Source organism: Trifolium pratense, linkage group LG1 (genome assembly GCF_020283565.1).
Source record: "Trifolium pratense cultivar HEN17-A07 linkage group LG1, ARS_RC_1.1, whole genome shotgun sequence".
Taxonomy (NCBI): Eukaryota; Viridiplantae; Streptophyta; class Magnoliopsida; order Fabales; family Fabaceae; genus Trifolium; species Trifolium pratense.
In genome coordinates, this window is record NC_060059.1 from 18,019,264 (window position 1) to 18,045,122 (window position 25,859).

Genomic DNA, 25,859 nt, shown 5'->3' on the forward strand with positions numbered 1-25,859 from the left:
GAAACTGTTTTTTTTTTTTAACTGTAACTTCTAGAAATTATTTTTTGGCCTAGCTTCTTACTTTTAAGTAAAAAGAAGAGGAAAAAAAGCTAGGCCAAACGGACCCTTAATATGGAAACAACCAATCTCCTTTATTTTTGCTAAAAAAAAAACTAATTCACCTTTAGATTTTAATTCTTTTAATGACGTGTTATATTTTTGAGCAAAAATAAAGGAGATTAGTTTTCTTTACTTAAATATAGGAGAAGTTGTTTCCATATTAATTTTAGATTTTTTTTTTCAATGAGAAAATGTTTTGTGGAGTCGAACCTTACACAACAATCTTAGGTACATCCATTGACAATATGACACCTCATTAAAAAAATCTAAAATTAATAGCGAAACAACTAATCTCCTATATTTAAGTAAAAAAAATAAAATAATAATCTTGTTTATATTTTCTCAAAAAGATAACAAATCATTAAAAAAATTAAAATCTAAAGGAGAATTAGTTTTTTTTTTTAAGCAAAAATAAAGGAGATGGTTGTTTTCATAATAATTAGTTGTAAAATATATACTATAAATAAAATCTCTCAATGTTCATGTTCTCTGTTAGTACAGACTAGCAACAAACCACAGCTACACAATCGACGAGAGTGATGGGAGAAGACGAATCTCAACCAAATTGGGAAGGTAAAGCAACCATCGAGCTACCAAGTATCACTTCACAACAAGTATGGCAAGTTTTACAAGATTTCTGCAACTTACACAAATGGATCCCAATAGACACATGTTACCAACTTGAAGGTATTCAAAATCAACCCGGTCTCATCCGTTACTGTGCTTCAACAATCAAATCTCTTGATTCTGACTCTGAGCCAACAATCAAGTGGGCAAAAGAGAAACTGTTGAAAATTGATCCAATCAAACGTTGTTTGTCATATGAAATTGTTGATAACAACATGGGATTTAAGTCTTATGTTGCAACATTGAAAGTTGGTCCAATCGATGATGATGAAGAAGGTGTTGGATGTGTGATTGAGTGGGGATTTGTTTGTGATCCAGTTGAAGGATGGACATTGCAAGATTTTAATTCTTATATTGAGTATTGTCTTCAATTCATGGCTAAGAAGATTGAGCGGTAATTGTCTTGACTTCTCTTTCCTGAATAAGTTAGTTTAGTTTATTTTCTGTCGTGTCAGTAATTGCCTCTTCCTGTCAACGGTGGGGACACTGTGTAGTTTAAGTGCGGGGGAGAGGCAAGAGTCAATAAATTGAGTCTGTTTAGTGTTATTGAGTCAGATTGGCAATTAAAATTTTGAGCTAAGCATTTTCTTGACACATGACAGAGTTTCAAGATTTTAAGTGAATGTAGCCGTAGGATTGATGAAATTTTTGGGAATTTTTGTTTTGATTCTTGACATGATAGCCTTTGCACCTTTTTGCACAAACTGTTGAATACTGTTGATCCTAGTAATGCCTTGATATGTCTGTAAAATACTCAATCATTAGCCTAAGTTATCTAAAGTATTGACTATGATAAGGGGTTTGATTAGGACTAAGTTTGGGGGAAAAACTTGATTACTTGATTGATGGATCATGGCTAGATTTATGACGGGACACTACATCGCTATAAAAAAATGAAAGAAAAAGAAGTTCCTGTGCCAAATCTGGAGGAACAATAACAAATATGTATGAGGGTTCCTGTGCCTAAAACTGGAGGAACAATGCTGTGTAGGGTGCTCTACTCGGAGTAACAGGTTGGACTCATTACAAGTGAGATCCCGTCAGGTGAAAAGGTGGAGTAGTACCTAAAGCATAAATTAAAATGAATTTAAGTAGTGTTCCCTGCGTGCTAAAAATAAAAAAGCCTGTGAGATCATGAAAAGTTATAGTTTCCCCCCTTGCTGAAATCTGAACCCAAACTCTAAGTTGTAGAAGAGAAAAAGGGTAGCGTAGTATCCTGATTGAGTAGTTTTGGAGAAGGATCCTGGCATGTCTCTGGTTAGCAGTAGTAGGCAGTACACACACACACGCAAGGTTGTTATTGATAGTTGACATACAAAAATTATACCAATCTTTGAAATGCAATCCAAGGTTTGAACCTTAAGGTCTGAATGTGCTGTTTTTCGTGTCAATAAAGTGAGTAGCTTAAGATGGTCTTTGCTATCTACAACATTACATGAGGACAGACAATGATTCAAGTTTGGGGGTGTGATGACTCACTTTATGTGATGTTATTAGTCCTTTATTACTTGGATTATTGTCTTCCAATATGGTGATCTACTATATGTTTTGAGTCATTTTGATGTATTTTGAGTCTAGTGATGTATTTAGGATTTAAATGTAACTAGTTTAAAGACCCGTGCATTCGCACGGATCCATTGACTTTAATTTGATATTTAAGTTTATGATTATATTAATGTAGAAAATTTATTTAGAATAAAATATTTAAATTTATTATAAAATATTGTTAAATATAAGTGAACAGCGGTGCTATTTAGTACGACATGTTTGCATACGGAATTCAACGAATACGCGTGTAAAGAATCTCCCACGTGAAGCTCCTGTCTTTTATTTGAAAATGAGATAAATTAAAATTAAAAGTTATAGAAAAAACACTACAACCTTTAAAATTATAAAAATTCTGTAACAATAAAAAAAAAACAAGTTAGAAATTCACCTCGCACACAACCTATAACTACAACAACTTGCAATTCATTGTTATCCACTAACCTAAAATGAAGCAGAACCCTAAATTGAGAAGTAAGGGAGAAGTGCGTAGGTGGAAGATGTGGGTAGGACACATGATGGTGGAGATGGGTCCACTTGTTCGACAACGATGGCCGTAACATGTTTGATTAAGCAGTCGTGAACATTGAAAATTGAATTTAGGAAAAAGACTTAGATTTTTTTATTTTTTTATTACGCGTGTTCGTGATTATTCGTTGAAATTTCAATCATACCATTAAGCATTATCCATAAGTGAAACTATTGTGTTATTTTTTGTAAAACTTATTTACCCAATTTTTTATGTTTCTGTGACAAATAATGGTCTCGTATATATATTTTTTTATAAAAAATTAGAATCTTTGTTAGGAATATCGAAGGATAATTTAGAAAATTTGATAGTAATTAACTTTATTTATAGTATAATATCTTTTACAACTAATTAAGGCTTGTTTGGCCTAGCTTTTTTTAGGTGTAGAAGCTGTTTTAATCATAAAGCTAGAAATAATAGCTTTTTAACTAAAGTTAAAATTGTTTGGTAAATTTTAATTTTTTTTTATAAAAGCAAAGTTAAAATTTGTTGATTTTTTATTATAATAGTGTTAAAAGATATATTTGATAATATGTTATAATTTTTCCTAAAATATAGAAACTGTTTTTTTTTTTTTTAACTGTAACTTCTAGAAATTGTTTTTTGGCCTAGCTTCTTACTTTTAAGTAAAAAGAAGAGGAAAAAAAGCTAGGCCAAACGGACCCTTAATATGGAAACAACCAATCTCCTTTATTTTTGCTAAAAAAAATAAACTAATTCACCTTTAGATTTTAATTCTTTTAATGACGTGTTATATTTTTGAGCAAAAATAAAGGAGATTAGTTTTCTTTACTTAAATATAGGAGAAGTTGTTTCCATATTAATTTTAGATTTTTTTTTTCAATGAGAAAATGTTAGGTGGAGTCGAACCTTACACAACAATCTTAGGTACATCCAATGACAATATGACACCTCATTAAAAAAATCTAAAATTAATAGCGAAACAACTAATCATCTATATTTAAGTAAAAAAAATAAAATAATAATCTTGTTTATATTTTCTCAAAAAGATAACAAATCATTAAAAAAATTAAAATCTAAAGGAGAATTAGTTTTTTTTTTTTAGCAAAAATAAAGGAGATGGTTGTTTTCATAATAATTAGTTGTAAAATATATACTATAAATAAAGTCTCTCAATGTTCATGTTCTCTGTTAGTACAGACTAGCAACAAACCACAGCTACACAATCGACGAGAGTGATGGGAGAAGACGAATCTCAACCAAATTGGGAAGGTAAAGCAACCATCGAGCTACCAAGTATCACTTCACAACAAGTATGGCAAGTTTTACAAGATTTCTGCAACTTACACAAATGGATCCCAATAGACACATGTTACCAACTTGAAGGTATTCAAAATCAACCCGGTCTCATCCGTTACTGTGCTTCAACAATCAAATCTCTTGATTCTGACTCTGAGCCAACAATCAAGTGGGCAAAAGAGAAACTGTTGAAAATTGATCCAATCAAACGTTGTTTGTCATATGAAATTGTTGATAACAACATGGGATTTAAGTCTTATGTTGCAACATTGAAAGTTGGTCCAATCGATGATGATGAAGAAGGTGTTGGATGTGTGATTGAGTGGGGATTTGTTTGTGATCCAGTTGAAGGATGGACATTGCAAGATTTTAATTCTTATATTGAGTATTGTCTTCAATTCATGGCTAAGAAGATTGAGCGGTAATTGTCTTGACTTCTCTTTCCTGAATAAGTTAGTTTAGTTTATTTTCTGTCGTGTCAGTAATTGCCTCTTCCTGTCAACAGTGGGGACACTGTGTAGTTTAAGTGCGGGGGAGAGGCAAGAGTCAATAAATTGAGTCTGTTTAGTGTTATTGAGTCAGATTGGCAATTAAAATTTTGAGCTAAGCATTTTCTTGACACATGACAGAGTTTCAAGATTTTAAGTGAATGTAGTCGTAGGATTGATGAAATTTTTGTTTTGATTCTTGACATGATAGCCTTTGCACCTTTTTGCACAAACTGTTGAATACTGTTGATCCTAGTAATGCCTTGATATGTCTGTAAAATACTCAATCATTAGCCTAAGTTATCTAAAGTATTGACTATGATAAGGGGTTTGATTAGGACTAAGTTTGGGGGAAAAACTTGATTACTTGATTGATGGATCATGGCTAGATTTATGACGGGACACTACATCGCTATAAAAAAATGAAAGAAAAAGAAGTTCCTGTGCCAAATCTGGAGGAACAATAACAAATATGTATGAGGGTTCCTGTGCCTAAAACTGGAGGAACAATGCTGTGTAGGGTGCTCTACTCGGAGTAACAGGTTGGACTCATTACAAGTGAGATCCCGTCAGGTGAAAAGGTGGAGTAGTGCCTAAAGCATAAATTAAAATGAATTTAAGTAGTGTTCCCTGCGTGCTAAAAATAAAAAAGCCTGTGAGATCATGAAAAGTTATAGTTTCCCCCCTTGCTGAAATCTGAACCCAAACTCTAAGTTGTAGAAGAGAAAAAGGGTAGCGTAGTATCCTGATTGAGTAGTTTTGGAGAAGGATCCTGGCATGTCTCTGGTTAGCAGTAGTAGGCAGTACACACACACACGCAAGGTTGTTATTGATAGTTGACATACAAAAATTATACCAATCTTTGAAATGCAATCCAAGGTTTGAACCTTAAGGTCTGAATGTGCTGTTTTTCGTGTCAATAAAGTGAGTAGCTTAAGATGGTCTTTGCTATCTACAACATTACATGAGGACAGACAATGATTCAAGTTTGGGGGTGTGATGACTCACTTTATGTGATGTTATTAGTCCTTTATTACTTGGATTATTGTCTTCCAATATGGTGATCTACTATATGTTTTGAGTCATTTTGATGTATTTTGAGTCTAGTGATGTATTTAGGATTTAAATGTAACTAGTTTAAAGACGCGTGCATTCGCACGGATCCATTGACTTTAATTTGATATTTAAGTTTATGATTATATTAATGTAGAAAATTTATTTAGAATAAAATATTGTTAAATATAAGTGAACAGCGGTGCTATTTAGTACGACATGTTTGCATACGGAATTCAACGAATACGCGTGTAAAGAATCTCCCACGTGAAGCTTCTGTCTTTTATTTGAAAATGAGATAAATTAAAATTAAAAGTTATAGAAAAAACACTACAACCTTTAAAATTATAAAAATTCTGTAACAATAAAAAAAAAAAAAACAAATTAGAAATTCACCTTGCACACAACCTATAACTACAACAACTTGCAATTCATTGTTATCCACTAACCTAAAATGAAGCAGAACCCTAAATTGAGAAGTAAGGGAGAAGTGCGTAGGTGGAAGATGTGGGTAGGACACATGATGGTGGAGATGGGTCCACTTGTTCGACAACGATGGCCGTAACATGTTTGATTAAGCAGTCGTGAATGTAACACCCAAACCCGTTATTTAATTATCTCTGCCTTTATAAAATCTTTTTCGAAAATACGCAGCGGAAAAATTGAAAATCTGATTTATAAAGCGCTGGTTTGAATATCACAAACTTCATTCAAAGATAATACTAATACATTTATCTAGTAAAATATTCGAATGAACTAAAAACAAAACCTCGCATCGAACGATGCGTTATTAGTTATACAAAACGGATACTTTTCAAATGAAAGCTTAAGACCAACAGAGTATACTAAGAGGACTACATGCATATACATATAAAAACCCCTTTTTCCTGTGTCTCAATCAGAGCAGAGCTTCACCATTGCACTCGGACGAGGCTAACACATAACCTGTCAACCTGGACCCCCAAAGGTCCAGCAATTAACACAAAGCAGAGAGTTAGAAAACATAAACATAAATATAAGTGTGAGTAGTATACTACACACTTCACACGCTATCATACATTTCTAACTCACGCACATACATCGTCAAATACGACTACCAATTAATCATTCATTTACAAACACACCAATCATATAGTTTCACGTCTTCTCGGACACTACCAAAGTGTTCATTTTATAGTCATGACGGACTCTACACTTGTTCATTTTATAGTCATGACGGACTCTACTCACATACCAAGTCATGGCAACAATCACAGTATTAAACAATTAGTAAATACCAAAGCTTAACACATACGGAAAACACATTACAATCCAATCAGATATTGTCACATAACAATTATCAAATACATGTGCATTTACCCTAATGCATCTAATGCCAATTATCCAATGTCATGTCATCCCTAGACACGACTAATGCATGTGGTACCAATTTACATTGTTCAGATTTCAGTCATGACGGACTGTTCAGTTTTCAGTCATGTACGGACTGTTCAGATTATAGTCATGTACGGACTGTTCAGATTATAGTCATGCACGGACTCTACATCTGCAGTTTTACATCATGCAGGATAAGCGTCTCACCAATGGTGGACCAAACCAGTTTTACATCATGTTGGATGCTGCTATTCACCCCATTTAAGATGAACCCAGTTTTACATCTTGTTGGATGCGTCGGAACTTACCGAACCACTTTATCTCCCTTGGATAAGCTCAATAACAGTTTTATATCATGTAGGATGTGGTTATCATCAACCATCTCTCCCATAAAGAGGAGTCACACAGTTTTATATCATGTTTGGATATGGGCTCCAGATCTCGGATAACATAATCCCATCTTCGGCCACTTTTCATAAACATAGTCCATTTTCATCAATTATTGGAATTCACATGATTCCCATAACACAATTATTCATGAATGCATGATTACTTTTAAACACATCAAATACATGACGCTATCTAGCTCGAAGCTATTCATTCACTGATGCGGAAACACAATTCCAACATCTAACACATTAGGATAACACAATATCCTATCACTCCAATCATAATTATTCACATGATAATTATCTGCATAACCATTTTTATACACATAAGGTTTCATTTACACTTATGTCATAAAACACACATCATTTCCTTAACATTGTAAATTAATGCTAAAACATAAACATAGTCACTTGAACTACAAGTCATTGCATACGCGTGCGAATCATATAACGATTAACAATAAGCATTAACAACATCAACATGTATCAACAAACATGTAAGGATACCCTTAAACCATGTTACAAGTGCCTAATTGCACTTAAAACAATTATCAAAAAGTTGCTGTCACAGTGCTGTTCGCTGAGCGAATCCGTAGCGAACCCGTAGCGAACACGTAGCGAACACGTAGCAAACACGTAGCGAACACGTTCGCTGTAGCGAACAGGTAGCGAACTACATCAGAGGGTTGCAGGTACATGGCGAACAGATAGCGAACCCGTAGCGAACTTATTCGCTAAGCGAATCCGTAGCGAATCCGTAGCGAACTTATTCGCTAAGCGAATCCGTAGCGAATCCGTAGCGAACTACACCAGAAATATCTGTTCTTGAGTTTTCTAAGGCGGTTTAACATTGAATCAACTCAAAAATTCATCCAAACATGTTATAAATTCATATAAACAGCCATTCCAAACATATATGGTATCAAGGAACATTAATCATCCCTTCCAAACATCCAAATACCTCTAATAATCAAAATCATGGCAATTTCTTGGGTTTTAAGCAAGTTTAACAAAACATGCAAATCATTGATCAAACATCTACATATACCCACTTTCAACTTCCCAAAGTTGTTTACCTCATCTATCATGAGTTCACTACACATGTTAGGATCAAAAGAATCCAATTTCCATTAAGAAAATCACCCACAAAACCCACAAGAAAATAGAGTGGAAAGAGTTTGGGAATGGAGGAATCGACATCCTCCCCTCTTTCGAATCACTCACGAATATGTAATCTAACTCTCGTACCTTAGCTCGACGAATCCACAAGCTTGCTCTTCTCTTTCTCCCCCATGAGCTCCTTGCCCTAGCTAAGCTCTTCAACTTCTCAAGAATTGCAACTTATGAGACTATTCATGGTTGACTTGGCTACTTATAGCTCTCTCTCTATTCTCATGGATCAAAGCCCACTTGGCTTAGGCCCAATGCCTATTCTACGCCCAAAGGCCCAAACAACATAACTTCTCGCTCATTAACTTACGTTCTCGCTAAATGATTATCTGCCGCTTAATAATTTAATTATAAATCACGCCCTCGCGTAATAAAATAATTAAATAACGAATACTAAATTTTGGGTCGTTACAGTGAACATTGAAAATTGAATTTAGGAAAAAGACTTAGATTTTTTTTTTTTTTTGTGTTTACAGATTTTTATTATTATTACGCGTGTTTGTGATTATTCGTTGAAATTTCAATCATACCATTAAGCATTATCCATAAGTGAAACTATTGTGTTATTTTTTGTAAAACTTATTTACCCAATTTTTTATGTTTCTGTGACAAATAATGGTCTCGTATATATATTTTTTTATAAAAAATTAGAATCTTTGTTAGGAATATCGAAGGATAATTTAGAAAATTTGATAGTAATTAACTTTATTTATAGTATAATATCTTTTACAACTAATTAAGGCTTGTTTGGCCTAGCTTTTTTTAGGTGTAGAAGCTGTTTTAATCATAAAGCTAGAAATAATAGCTTTTTAACTAAAGTTAAAATTGTTTGGTAAATTTTAATTGTTTTTTATAAAAGCAAAGTTAAAATTTGTTGATTTTTTATTATAATAGTGTTAAAAGATATATTTGATAATATGTTATAATTTTTCCTAAAATATAGAAACTGTTTTTTTTTTTTAACTGTAACTTCTAGAAATTGTTTTTTGGCCTAGCTTCTTACTTTTAAGTAAAAAGAAGAGGAAAAAAAGCTAGGCCAAACGGACCCTTAATATGGAAACAACCAATCTCCTTTATTTTTGCTAAAAAACAAAAACTAATTCACCTTTAGATTTTAATTCTTTTAATGACGTGTTATATTTTTGAGCAAAAATAAAGGAGATTAGTTTTCTTTACTTAAATATAGGAGAAGTTGTTTCCATATTAATTTTAGATTTTTTTTTTTCAATGAAAAAATGTTAGGTGGAGTCGAACCTTACACAACAATCTTAGGTACATCCAATGACAATATGACACCTCATTAAAAAAATCTAAAATTAATAGCGAAACAACCAATCTCCTATATTTAAGTAAAAAAAATAAAATAATAATCTTGTTTATATTTTCTCAAAAAGATAACATATCATTAAAAAAATTAAAATCTAAAGGAGAATTAGTTTTTTTTTTTTAGCAAAAATAAAGGAGATGGTTGTTTTCATAATAATTAGTTGTAAAATATATACTATAAATAAAGTCTCTCAATGTTCATGTTCTCTGTTAGTACAGACTAGCAACAAACCACAGCTACACAATCGACGAGAGTGATGGGAGAAGACGAATCTCAACCAAATTGGGAAGGTAAAGCAACCATCGAGCTACCCAGTATCACTTCACAACAAGTATGGCAAGTTTTACAAGATTTCTGCAACTTACACAAATGGATCCCAATAGACACATGTTACCAACTTGAAGGTATTCAAAATCAACCCGGTCTCATCCGTTACTGTGCTTCAACAATCAAATCTCTTGATTCTGACTCTAAGCCAACAATCAAGTGGGCAAAAGAGAAACTGTTGAAAATTGATCCAATCAAACGTTGTTTGTCATATGAAATTGTTGATAACAACATGGGATTTAAGTCTTATGTTGCAACATTGAAAGTTGGTCCAATCGATGATGATGAAGAAGGTGTTGGATGTGTGATTGAGTGGGGATTTGTTTGTGATCCAGTTGAAGGATGGACATTGCAAGATTTTAATTCTTATATTGAGTATTGTCTTCAATTCATGGCTAAGAAGATTGAGCGGTAATTGTCTTGACTTCTCTTTCCTGAATAAGTTAGTTTAGTTTATTTTCTGTCGTGTCAGTAATTGCCTCTTCCTGTCAACAGTGGGGACACTGTGTAGTTTAAGTGCGGGGGAGAGGCAAGAGTCAATAAATTGAGTCTGTTTAGTGTTATTGAGTCAGATTGGCAATTAAAATTTTGAGCTAAGCATTTTCTTGACACATGACAGAGTTTCAAGATTTTAAGTGAATGTAGCCGTAGGATTGATGAAATTTTTGGGAATTTTTGTTTTGATTCTTGACATGATAGCCTTTGCACCTTTATGCACAAACTGTTGAATACTGTTGATCCTAGTAATGCCTTGATATGTCTGTAAAATACTCAATCATTAGCCTAAGTTATCTAAAGTATTGACTATGATAAGGGGTTTGATTAGGACTAAGTTTGGGGGAAAAAACTTGGTTACTTGATTGATGGATCATGGCTAGATTTATGACGGGACACTACATCGCTATAAAAAAAATGAAAGAAAAAGAAGTTCCTGTGCCAAATCTGGAGGAACAATAACAAATATATATGAGGGTTCCTGTGCCTAAAACTGGAGGAACAATGCTGTGTAGGGTGCTCTACTCGGAGTAACAGGTTGGACTCATTACAAGTGAGATCCCGTCAAGTGATAATGATGCAACATTGAAAGTTGGTCCAATCGATGATGATGAAGAAGCTGCTTGTAACATCCCGGATTTTTATCCAAGATATTTCTTAAAAACCATATTTAGTTAGAAAATGTGCCGCTATTTTTATTTTTAAATTAAATGGTTACAAAGATAATTGAAGTGAAATTCAGAGAAATATAAACTTAATAAAATGAATTATTGTTTGAAAATTTTCAGCGGAAGAAAATACAACAAAGAACTATTCATTACATAAAATTCTCAAATTACAAAACCCAATTTTTCCCCGTTCGTACGCACTTCAAGCATCACATCACATTCAATCAAAGCTTTCTCCTTGAGTACCTAAAATGTTGGTTGTAAGGGTCAATTTCCTTATCCATATTGAATCATACTCACCACAAGAAAATGTTACAAAATAATAACAAAACACTTCATCTTTCCAAAAACATATAATTATTAGTTTTCTAAAAGAGTTTGGTGATTAGAGCAAAAGTATAAGAAGTACCACAAAATAAACAAAGCAACATATATTACAAATTGCACGACAAGTCGAATGAAATAAGAGAAGCAACGATCGCAGTTTTACTATGGACTAACTATACTTTTTCTTTGTTTTTATTATAACTGTAATAACTATTTACTATTGTATTTTTTTCTCCCTTTCTATATGCAATGCAATGCAACTAAGACAATCCTATATGAGACAATGATCCGGATAAGAAAATCTGCCACACAGACTAAATAATAAGTTCTGCCACACAGGCTAAAAGTAAGTGCTGCCACACAGGCTTCTGCCACACAGGCTAAATAATAAGTTCTGCCACACAGGCTAAAAGTAAGTTCTGCCACACAGGCCCTAAAACTTGCCACACAGGCTCTAAACAGACTCTTCTCTACACTTCTATATGATGCATGTCTTAATGTATAATAGATCATTTTATTCAAAAACCAACACACTATCGACATACTCTACGGCCGAGACTATGAATAAATCACATCATCTTATTCTTGCTTATTTATATATATTTTCATTGTTAATTGTTAATTTCATCAAGTGATAAAAAGTAGCAATCATCGAACATAATAATATACACATAATAATACACCCATAGCGAACTAGAACATAGTTAAACATGTCAACATATATAGCAAACCAAGTACCACAAACGTGTGTGTATATATATATATTCCGATGCCTAAGCTTATTTGATTATTTAGTGTTATATGAAGTTGATTCTCTGATTTATTTTAAGTGACGAAGGATCTACTATTATCTCACAACAAATCCCTATGTAGCATGAATGTATGGGGAAAAAGCCCTTACCTCAAGCGCTTTTCTATTCTGACACGAAAGTCCTTGACGTTTAGAGTTATCACACATTCGAACGGTTCAAAGCTCTTCCTTTTGACGTTACACAAAATTGGAGTATAATTGGGGAGGTTGATGATAATACCTATGAGACAAAGGGACAATCTCGAAACATCGCATAGAGATGAAGTAGGTCGATGGAGAATAAAATATATGGAGTTGAGTCATATGAGGTGAGTGATGGAATATACATTGGCGTGAGCTTTCTAATAGAGAGACTTGATATCTTCCTCAATATATGTGGCAGAGCAATGAACTAATAGAATGGTCTAGATTAAATAGAATAATGGTAGTTTAAGAGAATTAAATGACTTGGTAATTTTAGGCTATGGAAAATCATTGAACAAGGGTGTCTTAAGACAAAAACGTGTGCAATTAAAACAGGAATTAAAACTTGGTCACACATTTATTTGTTAAAGCAAATAAAAGGAATGGTTGTCTTTTTAATGATGATAATGAATGAAATTTAAGCAAGAAAGGAAAACGGGATCAACATATAGTATTTGCAAGCAGGCAAAGGATAAAAGCACTTAATTATCATTAGATTAGATGATTTGTCTAGTAATCACGAGCTGAAAACGGGTTACAAGATAATTTGTACATGGTCATTGAATTATCAAAGTAGTGAATAAGCTTATGAGACTAAACCACCAGACCAAGGCTCCACGTTGTTTTTATTGGAAAGGATATGGTATAATTAGAGATAATTGGATTCATGGTCAATTTTGAGTCATTTGCCAAGTCAATCTCACGTGATACTAAAATGGTTTGGCCACTCATAATTCTAAAATAATGAAACAAATTGATTTCTAACACTTTAGATAATTTTACTAAAATGGATCATAAAATAATTAACCAAAACAAGAAATAAGGGAACAAATTATATTTGATTAAATAATAAATTAATAAAATGTGTGTATAAAATATCAGGGCGTTACATTATTACCCCCTTAAAAGAGTTTCGTCCTCGAAACTAGAAAATATGGAAAGATAAGTTAGATAGAATTCTCTCGTTAAATAAAATCATAGTGTAAGAAAATCACTTTCTAAAATAGAAATTAAAATGTTTAACTCGTAAATAGAATAAAATATTTATCTATAAAATAAAATAAAATTCTCGGGTCTTACACTGCTGGATGTGTGATTGAGTGGGGATTTGTTTGTGATCCAGTTGAAGGATGTGTTGGAACAAAATTGATTTAAAAATGGTTGCCCCTAAATCTATTAAGGTTTTAATGATAACAAAGTATTAATATACAATTGGAGATACTAAAAATTTATTTTAAGTGTGCAGAACTTAGTTACAGACAGGCTCTGAAGAAGACTCAGAAGTTAAGCTCCCAGAGTTTCGCAAGAACTCAGAAGATAAGAATCTTCAGAAGTTACATGCATCAGAGGATGAAGACATCAGAACTTGCTAAAGTCTGAATTTAATCAAACTCTGATGTATATCTTGGATTGTGTGAAGATTCGTATTTGAAGATCAACTCTCTTACCAATGAAGAAAAGGACCTCTCAACCTTGATCATAACAGCTACTTACATTTTGTCTGTCTACAAGGGAGAACGTGACCTATCTGACTTCTTAGCTGAATAAGGAAAGTCTTCTCTGCACATGGTCAAAGTTGCTGAAACTCTTACTCTGTTTTGGAAACGACCAAACTGCATCAGGACAAGTTGCTTGAAGACAAAAGGTTATCTTCAACAACGGTCATCTTTGCAACGACTCTTTCTTAGTCCTATATATACTAGAAGAATCAGTTTGCAAGATATCAAGAATTACACACGCGCTCGAACAATTCATATTTGCGAATACAAGCTCTGAACCTCTGAACAAGTGTTTTTCACTCTTAGTCCAAATACTTTGTAGTTTTATATACTCACTGTATTTGATCTTTAAGGTTCTCTTAAGAGCAGTTGTATTACAATCAACGAACTTTATTTAGTTTGTTGTTTTGAGAAGTCTCTAGCTTGTGTGCTTGAGCATTGTGGTGAAGTCTCTTGCTTGTGTGCTTGAGCAATTGTAATCTTGTGTGATTATAGTGAAATCCCTTGGTAGTGCAAGGGGACTGGACTACTCTCGTTTTGTGAGAGGAACCAGTATAAATTGGTTGTGTTTTTTCTCTCTCTGATCTTGTTATTATTTGTTTTGTTTATCCGCTGCTTGTAACACCCTTAATTTACCCCTCTATTTTATTTTCAAAAAAGTTAATTTCATTTATTTAATAAGGATGTCACACTTACTCCAATTAACTAATTCCTCAAATGATTAAAAATCATGCAGCGGAAAATACAAAAATAATATAAGTTTCAAAGTCCGAATTGAAAATACTGAATCAAGTGACATAGCTCAATTGTCATAAAAATTTAACAACATGATTAAATAAAAGTTTCTCCCAACAACATCCTAACAGAGCGACTCCAAATAAATAGCAAAGCAACGGCTATCCGAACACACCATCTATGATTCGTCTCCTACCTGAAAATCTACAGTTGCACACCGTAGGGCCAAGCCAGAAGGGGGAATGTAAAGGTGAGCGATAATACATCAAGAAAGTAACTGAATTAAAACAACGTAATAACTAGCAACATCATAAACAACAACAAGACCACCTAAGCGGATGGCCGCGCGCATTCATCAGTCAACCACAATCATCAATTAACAATTAAATAATGAGAAATAAACAACATCATTTAAATGATCAATATAATTAAAATGCATGCAATGCGCCTAGACTCGCTACATGCATGTGGTACCAACAACAACGTCATTTCCAGTTTTACATCATGGAGGATCAACATCATTATAACAACATCATTTTCAACTTCATTAAGCAACGTCATTTTCAACATCATTTATACAACTTCAATAAGCAACATCATTGAACACATGAATGAATGCATGTCATGTTATAATAAGCAACGTCAATAGTAAACATCATTTAACAACTTCGATAGACAACTTCATCATCATTATAATAACATCAATAGACAACGTCAATAAGCAACTACAACAATAACAATTACAACATCATGATTTCGGCACAACTCCAACATCATTAGAATAGATAATTCAGCATCGTTATAACCACATAGCTCAACATCATTATTCAACAAAACCACAATTCAAACAACACAATTACTATCAACGAGCAACGACTTAAAACAACACCGATACACAACAATTATTAGCAACTTCGTTTACAACACCAACTAAAACTCCATAACTCAATTAATCATTCACTCCTCTCCAAAACAACAACCTATTACTCCTTTTCAACAGTACTCATAATTCAAATCATCTTGATTTAGTTTACCGACGAAACGTACGAATTTTAAGTCAATTTAATTAATAAACATTAAGAAATAAATTCAAATCTTAATAGCATATAAAACCAGGGAGAGTGAAATACACCAGAGGGTTCCAAATTATTCAAAATACCCTACATAAAATTTTGGGAAATTTTCATGAAATTATAATATTTTTAATCACCTTTTTACTCCAAATAATTAACTAAAAATAGCTACAGGTGTCCGAAAATTACCAAAGAGGTACCAAAATTTCAAGAAAATTATTTTCTATTTATCCATAAAACTTTTAAAAACATTTGAGTCTCATAGAAGTCTCACGCACCAACACGCGCGAATGGGCGTGACTATGCGTTACTGTTCATCATCTCTTCTACCCGGTTTCCTGCAAAACGGGTCGTGCGACCCGGTAATCCGACCCGACTCGTTCTCCCTTAATAATCTACGAAATTCGACGTTCTTTATACCGTTTTGATCGTCATTCAATTTTAGGAAGATATATAGTGTTTATTTTTAAAATCGGCGATCAAATCGTATTTGAAACTAAAGGAATTCAACGTGAGTTTTCAAGCTTTTGTGATTCAATACTTCTTAATTCCAAACCACACGACCCTAAATTGATTCTCAGTGATTTAAAAACTTCACAAGAACGTTCATAAACCGATTAGAACATTTGAATTCATATAAAAACTCAACTTATGAATTAACAACTCAAAATTCATATTTTAAGTAAAATAGTTATTTTCTTTTTATAACTTAACACAACACCATGAACTCAACAAAACTCACTCATAATCGGTAACAAATAAGGCACGGTTTTATCCAAATAACAACGCTCATCATCATCATCATCATCATCATCATCATCATCATCATCATCATCATCATCATCATCATAGTAAAATCCAAATTACAAATTCAAATAAATTCAAACAACAACAACAACAACCACAACATCACATGCATAAGAGCAACAACTTGAACACACATAATAAATAATAAGTATTCCTATTAAATTCAGAATTTCAAGAGTATAAAGCTCCCTTACTTGGATTGCAGTGAACTCCCTAAATTGAGGTTAAGCTTTTCCTTTCTTTTGCTTCTTTTCACTCTGCCATGAGCTATTTCTCTTTTCTCTCACCCACTAGCACTATATTTTTTTATGTTTGTTTTCTTTTGTTTGTATGAGTATACCAACTCTTCTCAACTTCACCACCCTTTAAACCATTTAATTACAACGGACAATAGCATTATTATTTTTAAAATGATTTAATGGGAATTAAAATTGTGTTTTTTCTTCTTTATTCTTTTCTCTACCATTTTCCTATCTACACCCCCTCTATGTTCTCAACACCTCTATATATAACTTTCTACTTCTTTTTCTTCTTTTAATTTTTATTTAGCAACATCATTATTTTTATTTATCAATTATTTAATTATTCGCCACAAAATAATTAAATAAACATCGTCAATCAACACTACATAAACATCGTCAATCAACACCACAACAACTAAATAATTAAATAAAATGAATCCTAATTTTTGGGGCGTTACAACTCTCCCCCACTTATAGGATTTTTCGTCCTCGAAAATTGCCTGAAGGAAACAACGCTGGATAGGATTCTTTCATCCGACTCTCTCAACTCCCATGTCGCATTCCACACTGGTAGGTCCTCCCAGTCTACATTCACTGTAACGATTTCTTTGGTCTTTAGGTGTTTCACCGCTCTATCTTCGACTTTCAACTACACGAATCCCACGGTCAGATACCCTCTCACTTGCACATCATTAGATTGAATCACGTGCAACAAATCGAAAATACATTCCTTCGGCTGCAACTCTTGAAAAACACCATGAAGATTTGATGGCGGTGGCAATGTAATCTGATAGGCCACGCCCCATATCCTCTTAAATATATAGTACGGCCCAATCAACCGCGGAGCGAGCTTTTTGGACTTCAAAGTTCGTCCAACACATGTCATCACAGTCACTCTCATAAACACATAATGTCCCTCTCGGAACTCTACTACTCTCTTCTTTTGATCGTAATAACTCTTTTGTCGATCCTGGGATGCCTTCATTTTCTACTGAATCCTTTTCACCTTTTCAGTAGTCTGCCTAATCATTTCAGGCCCTAACACTACTCGCTCACTTGATTCGTTCCAACACAAAGGTGTCCTACACCTTTTTCCATACAAGGCTTCAAATGGTTCCATTCCGTTGCTAGAATGGTAGCTGTCATTGTAAGGAAACTCTATCAACGACAAGCAACTATCCCAGCTTCCTCTCTGGAATATTCAGCAGCTTCAACAATCTTATTGGCTTCTATTATACAACTCTGTTCTTGAATCTCATGACCCCATTCTCGGCAACTTCGTAACTCACTTCTTTTACCCAAGTTAATTAATTCTAAACAGGTGTCGACTAAGTCTCACTTCTGACCTTCTCTAGTTTCTTCCAACATATAGCACTGGTTAACCCCCACATTCCTAGTTTCACATTTCTTGGCTTCCGTACACATACTAGACTATGGTCTATAAATCCCTCGATCAGTCTTATCTCTCTTGTCACGAGTGCTAACATATGCAACGTCTTCATACTCAACACGTCTGCCAGTACATTTGCTTCACCAGGGTGGTAGTTCAACTCAAAATCATAACCCTTTAGAAATTTCAACCACCTCATCAGCTTCATGTTCAACTCCTTCTAATCAAATGAGTACTCCAAAATTTTGTGGTCGCAGAAGACTTCAAACTTGAGCCATACAGATAACGTCTCCGAACATTCAACACGACCGCAGCGGCTGCCAACTCTAATTCATTAGTCGGGTAGTTCCTCTTGTTGATTTTCACCTTCCTCGAGCATGCATAACTACTTAATCCTTCTGCATCAGAACTCCTCCTAAGATCATCTTTGATGCATCACAATACACTTCAATGATTCATTCGCGTAGTTTAAGTGTGGGGACACTGTGTAGTTTAAGTGTGGGTGAGAGGCAAGAGTCAATAAATTGAGTCTGTTTAGTGTTATTGAGTCAGATTGGCAATTAAAATTTTGAGCTAAGCATTTTCTTGACACATGACAGAGTTTCAAGATTTTAAGTGATTGTAGCTGTAGGATTGATGAAATTTTTGGGAATTTTTGTTTTGATTCTTGACATGATAGCCTTTGCACCTTTATGCACAAACTGTTGAATACTGTTGATCCTAGTAATGCCTTGATATGTCTGTAAAATACTCAATCATTAGCCTAAGTTATCTAAAGTATTGACTATGACAAGGGGTTTGATTAGGACTAAGTTTGGGGGAAAAAACTTGATTACTTGATTGATGGATCATGGCTAGATTTATGACGGGACACTACATCGCTATAAAAAAATGAAAGAAAAAGAAGTTCCTGTGCCAAATCTGGAGGAACAATAACAAATATATATGAGGGTTCCTGTGCCTAAAACTGGAGGAACAATGCTGTGTAGGGTGCTCTACTCGGAGTAACAGGTTGGACTCATTACAATGAGATCCCTAAAGCATAAATTAAAATGAATTTAAGTAGTGTTCCCTGCGTGCTAAAAATAAAAAAGCCTGTGAGATCATGAAAAGTTATAGTTTCCCCCCTTGCTGAAATCTGAACCCAAACTCTAAGTTGTAGAAGAGAAAAAGGGTAGCGTAGTATCCTGATTGAGTACTGCCTACACACACACGCAAGGTTGTTATTGATAGTTGACATACAAAAATTATACCAATCTTTGAAATGCAATCCAAGGTTTGAACCTTAAGGTCTGAATGTGCTGTTTTTCGTGTCAATAAAGTGAGTAGCTTAAGATGGTCTTTGCTATCTACAACATTACTTGAGGACAGACAATGATTCAAGTTTGGGGGTGTGATGACTCACTTTATGTGATGTTATTAGTCCTTTATTACTTGGATTATTGTCTTCCAATATGGTGATCTACTATATGTTTTGAGTCATTTTGATGTATTTTGAGTCTAGTGATGTATTTAGGATTTAAATGTAACTAGTTTAAAGACCCGTGCATTCGCACGGATCCATTGACTTTAATTTGATATTTAAGTTTATGATTATATTAATGTAGAAAATTTATTTAGAATAAAATATTTAAATTTATTATAAAATATTGTTAAATATAAGTGAACAGCGGTGCTATTTAGTACGACATGTTTGCATACGAAATTCAACGAATACACGTGTAAAGAATCTCCCACGTGAAGCTTCTGTCTTTTATTTGAAAATGAGATAAATTAAAATTAAAAGTTATAGAAAAAACACTACAACCTTTAAAATTATTAAAATTCTGTAACAATAAAAAAAAAACAAGTTAGAAATTTACCTCGCACACAACATATAACTACAACAACTTGCAATTCATTGTTATCCACTAACCTAAAATGAAGCAGGACCCTAAATTGAGAAGTAAGGGAGAAGTGCGTAGGTGGAAGATGTGGGTAGGACACATGATGGTGGAGATGGGTCCACTTGTCCGACAACAATGGCCGTAACATGTTTGATGAAGCAGTCGTGAACATTGAAAATTGAATTTAGGAAAAAGACTTAGATTTTTTTTTTATGTTTACAGATTTTTATTATTATTACGCGTGTTCGTGATTATTCGTTGAAATTTCAATCATACCATTAAGCATTATCCATAAGTGAAACTATTGTGTTATTTTTTGTAAAACTTATTTACCCAATTTTTTATGTTTCAGTGACAAATAATGGTCCCGTATATATATTTTTTTATAAAAAATTAGAAACTTTATTAGGAATATCAAAGGATAATTTAGAAAATTTGATAGTAATTAACTTTATTTATAGTATAATATCTTTTACAACTAATTAGGGCTTGTTTGGCCTAGCTTTTTTTAGGTGTAGAAGCTGTTTTAATCATAAAGCTAGAAATAATAGCTTTTTAACTAATGTTAAAATTGTTTGGTAAATTTTAAATTTTTTTTTATAAAAGCAAAGTTAAAATTTGTTGATTTTTTATTATAATAGTGTTAAAAGATATATTTGATAATATATTATAATTTTTCCTAAAATATAGAAACTGTTTTTTTTTTTTTAACTGTAACTTCTAGAAATTGTTTTTTGGCCTAGCTTCTTACTTTTAAGTAAAAAGAAGAGGCAAAAAAGCTAGGCCAAACGGACCCTTAATATGGAAACAATCAATCTCCTTTATTTTTGCTAAAAAAAAATAAACTAATTCACCTTTAGATTTTAATTTTTTTAATGACGTGTTATATTTTTGAGCAAAAATAAAGGAGATTAGTTTTCTTTACTTAAATATAGGAGAAGTTGTTTCCATATTAATTTTAGATTTTTTTTTTCAATGAGAAAATGTTAGGTGGAGTCGAACCTTACACAACAATCTTAGGTAAATCCAATGACAATATGACACCTCATTAAAAAAATCTAAAATTAATAGCGAAACAACTAATCTCCTACATTTAAGTAAAAAAAATAAAATAATAATCTTGTTTATATTTTCTCAAAAAGATAACAAATCATTAAAAAAATTAAAATCTAAAGGAGAATTAGTTTTTTTTTTTAGCAAAAATAAAGGAGATGGTTGTTTTCATAATAATTAGTTGTAAAATATATACTATAAATAAAGTCTCTCAATGTTCATGTTCTCTGTTAGTACAGACTAGCAACAAACCACAGCTACACAATCGACGAGAGTGATGGGAGAAGACGAATCTCAACCAAATTGGGAAGGTAAAGCAACCATTGAGCTACCAAGTATCACTTCACAACAAGTATGGCAAGTTTTACAAGATTTCTGCAACTTACACAAATGGATCCCAATAGACACATGTTACCAACTTGAAGGTATTCAAAATCAACCCGGTCTCATCCGTTACTGTGCTTCAACAATCAAATCTCTTGATTCTGACTCTGAGCCAACAATCAAGTGGGCAAAAGAGAAACTGCAGAAAATTGATCCAATCAAACGTGGTTTGTCATATGAAATTGTTGATAACAACATGGGATTTAAGTCTTATGTTGCAACATTGAAAGTTGGTCCAATCGATGATGATGAAGAAGGTGTTGGATGTGTGATTGAGTGGGGATTTGTTTGTGATCCAGTTGAAGGATGGACATTGCAAGATTTTAATTCTTATATTAAGTATTGTCTTCAATTCATGGCTAAGAAGATTGAGTGGTAATTGTCTTGACTTCTCTTTCCTGAATAAGTTAGTTTAGTTTATTTTCTGTCGTGTCAGTAATTGCCTCTTCCTGTCAACAGTGGGGACACTGTGTAGTTTAAGTGTGGGGGAGATGCAAGAGTCAATAAATTGAGTCTGTTTAGTGTTATTAAGTCAGATTGGCAATTAAAATTTTGAGCTAAGCATTTTCTTGACACATGACAGAGTTTTAAGATTTGAATGTAGCTGTAGGATTGATGAAATTTTTGGGAATTTTTGTTTGGATTCTTGACATGATAGCCTTTGCACCTTTATGCACAAACTGTTGAATACTGTTGATCCTAGTAATGCCTTGATAAGTCTTTAAAATACTTAATCATTAGCCTAAGTTATCTAAAGTATTGACTATGATAAGGGGTTTGATTAGGACTAAGTTTGGGGGAAAAAACTTGATTACTTGATTGATGGATCATGGCTAGATTTATGATGGGACACTACATCGCTATAAAAAAATGAAAGAAAAAGAAGTTCTTGTGCCAAATCTGGAGGAACAATAACAAATATATATGAGGGTTCTTGTGCCTAAAACTGGAGGAACAATGTTGTGTAGGGTGCTCTACACGGAGTAACAGGTTGGACTCATTACAAGTGAGATCCCGTCAGGTGAAAAGGTGGAGTAGTACCTAAAGCATAAATTAAAATGAATTTAAGTAGTGTTCCCTGCGTACTAAAAATCAAAAAGCCTGTGAGATCATGAAAAGTTATAGTTTCCCCCCTTGCTGAAATCTGAACCCAAACTCTAAGTTGTAGAAGAGAAAAAGGGTAGCGTAGTATCCTGATTGAGTAGTTTTGGAAAAGGATCCTGACATGTCTCTGGTTAGCAGTAGTAGGCAGTACACACACACACGCAAGGTTGTTATTGGTAGTTGACATACAAAAATTATACCAATCTTTGAAATGCAATCCAAGGTTTGAACCTTAAGGTCTGAATGTGCTGTTTTTCGTGTCAATAAAGTGAGTAGCTTAAGATGGTCTTTGCTATCTACAACATTACCTGAGGACAGACAATGATTCAAGTTTGGGGGTGTGATGACTCACTTTATGTGATGTTATTAGTCCTTTATTACTTGGATTATTGTCTTCCAATATGGTGATCTACTATATGTTTTGAGTCATTTTGATGTATTTTGAGTCTAGTGATGTATTTAGGATTTAAATGTAACTAGTTTAAAGACCCGTGCATTCACACGGATCCATTGACTTTAATTTGATATTTAAGTTTATGATTATATTAATGTAGAAAATTTATTTAGAATAAAATATTTAAATTTATTATAAAATATTGTTAAATATAAGTGAACAGCGGTGCTATTTAGTACGACATGTTTGCATACGAAATTCAACGAATACGCGTGTAAAGAATCTCCCATGTGAAGCTTCTGTCTTTTATTTGAAAATGAGATAAATTAAAATTAAAAGTTATAGAAAAAACACTACAACCTTTAAAATTATAAAAATTCTGTAACAATAAAAAAAAAAAACAAGATAGAAATTCAACCTCGCACACAACCTATAACTACAACAACTTGCAATTCATTGTTATCCACTAACCTAAAATGATGCAGAACCCTAAATTGAGAAGTAAGGGAGAAGTGCGTAGGTGGAAGATGTGGGTAGGACACATGATGGTGGAGATGGGTCCACTTGTCCGACAACGATGGCCGTAACATGTTTGATGAAGCAGTCGTGAACATTGAAAATTGAATTTAGGAAAAAGACTTAGATTTTTTTTTATGTTTACAGATTTTTATTATTATTACGCGTGTTCGTGATTATTCGTTGAAATTTCAATCATACCATTAAGCATTATCCATAAGTGAAACTGTTGTGTTATTTTTTGTAAAACTTATTTACCCAATTTTTTATGTTTCAGTGACAAATAATGGTCCCGTATATATATTTTTTTATAAAAAATTAGAAACTTTGTTAGGAATATCGAAGGATAATTTAGAAAATTTGATAGTAATTAACTTTATTTATAGTATAATATCTTTTACAACTAATTAGGGCTTGTTTGGCCTAGCTTTTTTTAGGTGTAGAAGCTGTTTTAATCATAAAGCTAGAAATAATAGCTTTTTAACTAAAGTTAAAATTGTTTGGTAAATCTTAATTTTTTTTTTTATAAAAGCAAAGTTAAAATTTGTTGATTTTTTATTATAATAGTGTTAAAAGATATATTTGATAATATATTATAATTTTTCCTAAAATATAGAAACTGTTTTTTGTTTTAACTGTAACTTCTAGAAATTGTTTTTTGGCCTAGCTTCTTACTTTTAAGTAAAAAGAAGAGGAAAAAAAGCTAGGCCAAACGGACACATAAAATAGCTTCTGCATTTTTAAAACAATGAACATTAATTTTCAAATATCAAAATCACTCCTTTGTATGAAAGAGACCCAAAATCTTGATCTTCTCACAACTAGTATTTTTTTTTCCATCCACAAGATTTGTACAAAAAAACATCGCATTAAAAATTAAGTTCAGTTACACTAGGAAGAGCTTAATGTTGTGTGTATGTACACACAAACACTTAGGCCTTAGTTTACCACGTGAAAATAAAATATTAAATAAATACCTCGGAATTAATTTGCTAAGAGTACACAATGGTGAAGTGAAGCCAGCAGGGGGATTAATGTTATCTAATTGCTCCAGACAAACAAAATTCTTCATATACAAAGGGAATTCAAATGGATTGCAACAATAAATTTATTTTGTAGCAAATGGATTTCAAATGTCTTTCAACGACATTAACCAAATGAAGAAGCTTTCTTAATGTATGTGATCAAAGGTTCTTAACAACTCTAATTTGTGCAAATACTCTCTTCAATGGGCTTTCATCCTTGTCTTAGGCCAGGCCAAAAAAAATATCATTTGATAAGCCACATGCCAGGCTTAGGCCTGAAAAAAAATCGTAGGCCAGGCTCAGGCCTGTCAAGGCCTGGCCTGGCCTGGCCTGTTCCCAACCCTACTTGTCTATATAAGGAGTTGAGGACTTGTAGAAAGTTAACGCCTCTCTGAATATTCAAGCGGAAACTATGTCAAAATTAAAGCACGAATTGAACATAGAATTTCTTATCAACTTTGTATCTTAGAAATTCATAAGTCTTTAGAGTCGTTGATTGTATTGTATTTCTTACACCTCTGATTGTATATCAAGTGTAAAATACATCTTTCTTTATTTGATTAATTTAGAGATTGTGAAATCTCTTGTTTGTGTGCTTGAACATTAGAAGTTTCTTGTCAGTGGACTTGAGCATTGAGAAGTCTCTTGCTTGTGTGCTTGAGCAAATTGTAATCTTGAGTGATTATAGTGAAAATTCTTTGGAAGTGCAAAGAAACCGGACTACTCTCGATTTGTGAGAGGAACCAGTATAATTAAAATTGTTTTGTGTATATCACTTTCTCTTATCTCTTTGTGTTTTGTTGAAACTCTTTTCACAACTAGGTCGGACTCTACTTCTTGTTCAGAGTCTATCTTATCCAAAAACACTCAAATTTTAAAAAAGGACAACACAATTCAACCTAGAGCTGCCAAAATGGGCCCGCCCGAATGGGCCGGTCCGCCAAGCTCGATTTTTTTTTAGGGCTCGGACCTTGAAAATCCTAGCCCAAATTATTTCCGGGATTTTTAGCCCGACCCGATAAAGCACGATTAAAATATGGGCGAGCCCGAATGGACCACGGGCGGCCCGCAAGCCCCAA

General features: G+C 33.2%; 1 long non-coding RNA gene and 1 pseudogene across 1 annotated transcript; both read right to left on the minus strand.

The window, feature by feature from the left end:
- Positions 1 to 24,827, minus strand: part of LOC123889510 — a 98,321-nt pseudogene extending 73,494 nt beyond the window's left edge.
- LOC123902436 lies at positions 14,878 to 17,390 on the minus strand. Its single transcript, XR_006807577.1, has 2 exons — positions 16,981 to 17,390; positions 14,878 to 15,110 (listed from the first exon to the last, which is right to left on the minus strand). It is a non-coding gene; the product is annotated as an uncharacterized LOC123902436 (long non-coding RNA).
- Positions 24,828 to 25,859: the final 1,032 nt, after the last annotated feature.